General features: G+C 44.6%; 1 long non-coding RNA gene across 6 annotated transcripts; it reads right to left on the bottom strand.

The window, feature by feature from the left end:
* Window positions 1–1967: 1967 nt before the first annotated feature.
* LOC125513528 lies at window positions 1968–5393 on the bottom strand. 6 transcript variants are annotated; one of them, XR_007285976.1, is made up of 6 exons: window positions 4967–5372; window positions 4798–4889; window positions 4610–4712; window positions 4208–4290; window positions 2614–2715; window positions 1968–2511 (listed from the first exon to the last, which is right to left on the bottom strand). It is a non-coding gene; the product is annotated as an uncharacterized LOC125513528 (long non-coding RNA). The 6 variants fall into 6 exon arrangements; XR_007285972.1 differs by having other exon boundaries at window positions 2614–4290; window positions 4967–5390; XR_007285975.1 differs by having other exon boundaries at window positions 4610–4889; window positions 4967–5375.
* Window positions 5394–5982: the final 589 nt, after the last annotated feature.

Here is a 5982-nt window from a genome sequence, read left to right as displayed (position 1 = left end):
AAGGGTTATCAGCTGGACCATATAGACCGGCGAAAGAATGAAGCGGCGGACGCTTTAAGCCGCCTTGGTTCTCAGTGTAAACCGGTCCCACCAAATGTCTTTCTTGACGTGCTGCATAATCCGTCGGTCAAAGTACCAATAGAGGAGGAGTTGGCTATTCCTGACCCGGAGGCTCAATTGGTGGCAGCTTTGCATGTCATACCGGATTGGACAATCCCATATCTGGCTTACATGAACCGGGGCGAGTTACCAGAGGATGAAACCTCGGCCCGGCAGATAATCCGGCGTTCCAAATCGATGACTATACTCAATGGACCATTGCATCGTTATAGCGTTTCAGGGGCAATTCAGCGTTGTGTTTCTCCTCAGGAGGGTTGTGAGATTTTGCGAGAAATCGATGAAGGGGATTGTGGTCACCACGCTGGTTCAAAGTCCTTGGTGGCTAAAGCTTTTCGCCACGGTTTCTATTGGTTAACAGCTCATGTTGATGCCGAGGATTTAGTCAAACGATGTGACGGTTGTCAAAAATTTGCACGCCGTGCTCATATTCCGGCTCAGGAGTTGAGGATGATTCCAATAACATGGCCATTTGCGACTTGGGGGTTTAATATGGTTGGACCCTTTAAGCGCTCCAAGGACAAAAAGACCCACTTATTAGTGGCAGTTGATAAATTCACTAAATGGGTGGAAGCAGAGCCAGTCAGTAAGTGTGATGCGGCAACGGCGGTTCAGTTCATCAAAAAGCTCATATTCCGGTTTGGCTTTCCACACAGTATTATAACTGATAATGGTACTAATCTGTCAAAGGGAGAGATAGAGGAATTTTGCCAACGTGAGCACATCCGGCTTGATATAGCATCGGTGGCTCACCCCCAATCCAATGGACAAGCGGAGAGGGCAGATCAAGAAATTGTGCGAGGTATTAAACCCCGGCTTATGGTTCTTTTGAAGCGGACACCGGGTTGTTGGGTGGAGGAATTACCTTCTGTGTTATGGAGCATCAACACCACACCTAACAGATCTACGGGTTACACACCTTTCTTCATGGTTTATGGAGGGGAGGCGGTTCTTCCTAGTGACATCCGTCACGACTCGCCTCGTGTGACGGCTTGTGTTGAAGCGGATAATGAGAAGGCACGTCAGGATTCTCTGGACCTGTTAGATGAGGAGCATGATCTTGCAGCAGCACGTTCGGCGATTTACCAACAAGATCTTCGACGTTATCACAGGCGCCGGGTTAAGACCAGAACTTTTCAAGAAGGCGATCTGGTGCTTCGGCTCATCCAGGATCAGACTGATATGCAGAAGTTATTCCCACCTTGAGAAGGACTTTTTGTGGTCAGCAAGAATCTGCACAACGGGTCATACTACCTTATTGATGTTCGAGAGTACAAAGACTCACGTAAATCGGAGGAGGAGACCAAGCGGCCATGGAATATAGCTCTTCTTCGGCCTTACTATACTTAAGCCACAGGCTTCTTCATATATACATATTTATGGCAATGTATATATTATATAATAAACCGGAGCCTCGAATAAAGCGGGGTCTTTGCTCTTTTTACATCACTAGTTGACCCGTTGCACCAAATGGCGCAGAGACCCGCTAAAGCCATGTTGTCGATGAAAATAGTTTCATTTTCCAAGGACATATTCGATATTAGTAGTAGAAAGCCCATGTATTCAACCATACTATATTGAAACTATGTTTATCACGTTGCGAAATCCGAGTTTGGAAAAAAAAATATGCATAGCCCGTTGCACCAAAAAATATTTGTATAACATGACTCATTGCACCAAATAGCGGAGAGTCCCATTTAAAACCATGTACTCGTTAAAATATTTGCATTGTTTCAATAACTGTGTTTGAGCAAATACATACGGTAAGAACTTAGCACAAGTTTAATTGATTGTGTGTTTAAGCTCACATAAAAGGCAAGATGGCAACAACAGAGTACAACTATATCATGTGCAGTAGCAACCAAAGTTAGTTAGCTAATAAATTGTTCGAAGGGAACCAAACATTTCATAGTTTGTCCACATCTCATTCTCCTAGAAAATGAGCCCAGGCGGCCATCAAGGAAAATACATTTGTTTTGATACAACGGTAAGAGAAACGAGTAACCATCGAAGAAACAAAACGTTTAAATTGGTTTTTTTCCAATCATGGAGGAGAGCTGCATGTAAACTTTATAGAAGAAGGCCAGCGTCAAGGAACAACATGTTGACATACTCATCCTGCTCTTAGTTCTGGTCATCAGTCCGGATAATCAACTCCTGACTAACGCCTTTAGCAACAACCACAACAGCATGCCCCCTCTTTATCCTTTCATAGAGGAACTCAAACAGGGTTCAAGCAGCAGTCAACAGCTCGGCTGCTCAGAGTGGCATAAGAATAATGTGGCATGTGCTCCTGCTCATAAGTATGACAAGACATATGTCATTCACAAATCTCACAGCCTCCACATGTGTCGCGTTGATCGCCTGCTAAGCATTCTAGAAAGAGCCTGCACACTGCACTCGACAACGCAGTTCAACATATGAAACTAAGCAACTAATCTATGAAAAAGCATCTGCTTGGCTACTTGGCATCCAACCATAAAAAAGTAAACTCACCAGTGAGAAAAAGAACATAGGGCTTCATGGATCATGACCTTGCTGCTCCTCATGCATCATGTCCATTGGATAGTCTTTTTTCTGAACCACTGTATGAGGGACCTGGAAGAAAGCAAGACAAAAATATAACTCAGTAAATGAAGACTGCATTTTCCAGTAAATTGAGGCCTCGTCTTGAAAAGTGCCAAGGCCTGAGGCGGCAACTAATATGTATAGAATGAAAGAAGCTATCAAAAGTGACCCAAAAAAGGAGAAGGGAAGAAGATTGATAACTGAAAACAAACACTGAGATTTGTAATTTTTGAACTCAAATTGAAATAGTAGGCTAGCTCAGATTCAAATATTATTAGCTCCACAATACTCCAATATGCAACATCCGGATAAATAACCCATAGGATAATCAAATACAAGTTGGTTTGCCATACAAGAAGCATCACCAAGGTTACTAACGCCATCATGACTCTAGCTTTAGCAAAACGCCTAGTTTTTTGTAGAGAATAGTATGAGAAACAAATGAGATGTTTGCTTTGCTGAGAATAAAGAACATCATATGCAATATCCTAGTAAAACGAAGCTATAACTGGCCATCAGTAGATTATTACACAACACAGGAAGTATGTTACAACATGGAAAAAAGCTGAAAAGCATTGTTAAATAGGTTACTGAAGATATATAATCTAGATGCTTAAACAAGATAATGATGTGAAATTACTAAAGACAAAAGCACGGACTATATACATTGGCAATATTGTCCGTACTCCTAAAGAGGTGTCGATTATTTTGAAAGCAACCAAGAACCATTGCCTGCCCTATGCAAGAGAAGGTTGAAGATATAGGTTGGCTGGCAATAAAATAATAACCAGAACAGAACTTGTGCTTTGCAAATACAAAATTTTACTTAAACTGGGGAACAACAAATGGATATTTATTTAAATTGATAATAACCTAGACACGATGATATATTTATGCCATCTGAACACCTTGCCTGGTATAGGACCATAAAACATGCTTTCTACAGCAAATGGATGCTTCATTAAATATGCAGCTTGTCTCTAAAACGTCTTATATTTATGAACAGAGGGAGTATTAACTGATCAAAGCAAACACTTTAGATCCAATAATGAAAGAGTTCCTTCCTTATTGGAGTGTAATGGTTAGATTACATGAGGACCGATATTTTGAAGAAGCTCTGTCAACAAAATTATGCCATACCTTCTATGTAGTAGCCTGCTATGATCAGAAGTTCAGAACCAGTTTGACCAAATGAAATAAATCTCTAGGCCAGAAGTTCAAAGAAATATTAAATTCTTTAATGGCACGGACACACTGCACATAACCTTCAAACAGAAGGAGTATTAACTGATCGAAGCACTGTAACAGGAGAACCACATATATCAAGTTGTCACCAACTTAAGGTTGTATTTACTGAGCATTATATGCCTTCCTATTAAGAAAGCTTTCGATGAAAAAAATGAATAGGCTGACAGGGAGGCATGGTGCTACTGATAGGATATAAGCAATCAGGAGGCTATAGAACATGAAAGCACATATAGAAAGTAGAGCAGCAAGACAAGCAGAGATCATGGCAGCAAACCTTGACGAGGCCCGACGAGCAGAATGGAGATGTAGCAATGAGCTAAACGGAGATTCTGCACGAGATCAGTAAGATGGAACAGCCTGCAAAATAGGAAGGGAAACAAATGGTCAGTAAAGCAGGAAGGAAGGAAAATGAAGCCAGCTCATAAATACATTTATGGGCAGAAACATATATACATAGACGGAACACATAAAGATAAGGAATGCATCTATCAAATACATGGAAACCCAGATCACTGTCAAGTGACAAACATGAAGAAACATTAATAAACAGGTAAAAAAGTGATGTACAAAGCATCAACTTTGCCGTATGGAGTATCCAACTACACATGAACGGTAGTTGAATTCAGAAACTGTATGAAATGTAGCAGCCCACAAGTGAAATGCTAAGGTCACTTACATTGCTTGGATTTGGATGTGCACAACATCATTCTATAGAGATTTTCCCGCACAATATAATTATCAGCTAAGAATCTTGGAAAATGAAGATCCAATCCCATAAGCTAGCAAATCATCAAACAAAATCAGGAAGGGAAATATAGGAGAAATCAAAGGATAATACCATAGCTCCAGAGACATTGACCAAACCTAGGAATTGTACTGTAACTGGCGAGGACGAAAATACCTACAGACATCACCAACGACAACCCTGGCTACTGCAGTCGGCGGCTCAACGTCTCCTACCAACCAAACCAACAAGTGAAACAAGAATGAAAGTACATGAAAAGCGGAGCTGATTTAGGCAAGAGGAACTCACGTGGGGAGGTGAGGGGTGAGGTACTGGTCCTTCTTCGATGCGGCTTAGCGGGGTGACAATGACGGCGCCGTCCGGCACTCTCCCACCCGCATCCGCCGCTCCCCGCTGCTTCCGCCTGCCGCGCCAGGCTCGCTCGAGCCGGCCGCCGCCATGAAGCCTAAGCGACGGGAGATGGTTCTGGGAGGAGGAGAAATGGGAAGGGGAGGTGGGGCTCGACGATGGGAGGGATGCGCGCCGCGGCAGGGGTGCGGGCGAGGAGGAAGAAGAGGTGCGGCGGCTCTGGAGACGAGGAGGAAGGAGGGAGGCGTGCGGCAGCTGTGGTGATTGGGGAAGGGTTTGCCACCATTGCAGGGCGCACGCCTCGCACGAGGGACCCAACGTGCGGCGCTCGCACGTCCAGTTGCCAGCCGTGGATCGGCCACACGAACCCAGCAGCGAGCGAACCCAGCGCAACTGACACCGGCCCCGCCCTTGACACGGTCCCAGCATCAGTGGCCTTCTCAAAAACTAAACAAAAGGCGCCGAACAACCCGGCAAAAAAGGCGAGGGCACCGGACGACCCAGAGAAAAGACGTGTAAGTGGACCCGGTACTGCGTGGAGGTCAGCCTCTGCACGACGCGCGCAGTAGTCAGCCAACTACTCTCTCCAACCCAGCATAATCAAAGTGACATGGATTGCACACATCCTACCAGCTGACATGTAGGACCAGCAGCAATCTGGCCCACCAATCATTGTGTGGTAGGAAGACACGGGTGTGAACGCGTTGGCTCACCCTTTTTCCGCATGCACCCAGAGGAGCGAGCGGGAAGAGAAATCGCGCAGCGCCCACGACTTACGCACGTGACACGGCAGGAGAGGCTGCGCGTGCACCTAAAAAACAGCTACCCAGCCATTGGATCCCGCCCGAGCCCACGGGTCATTGCCCGCTCAAAAACAACCGCACGGTGAAAATGATAAATGTTGATTCACAGCCAAGATCCAACGGCAAGCAACGAGAAAAAAAACCTGTTTGACC

This window comes from Triticum urartu, chromosome 6 (assembly GCF_003073215.2).
Source record: "Triticum urartu cultivar G1812 chromosome 6, Tu2.1, whole genome shotgun sequence".
Lineage (NCBI taxonomy): Eukaryota > Viridiplantae > Streptophyta > Magnoliopsida > Poales > Poaceae > Triticum > Triticum urartu.
This window is presented reverse-complemented; position numbering and strand designations above follow the sequence as displayed.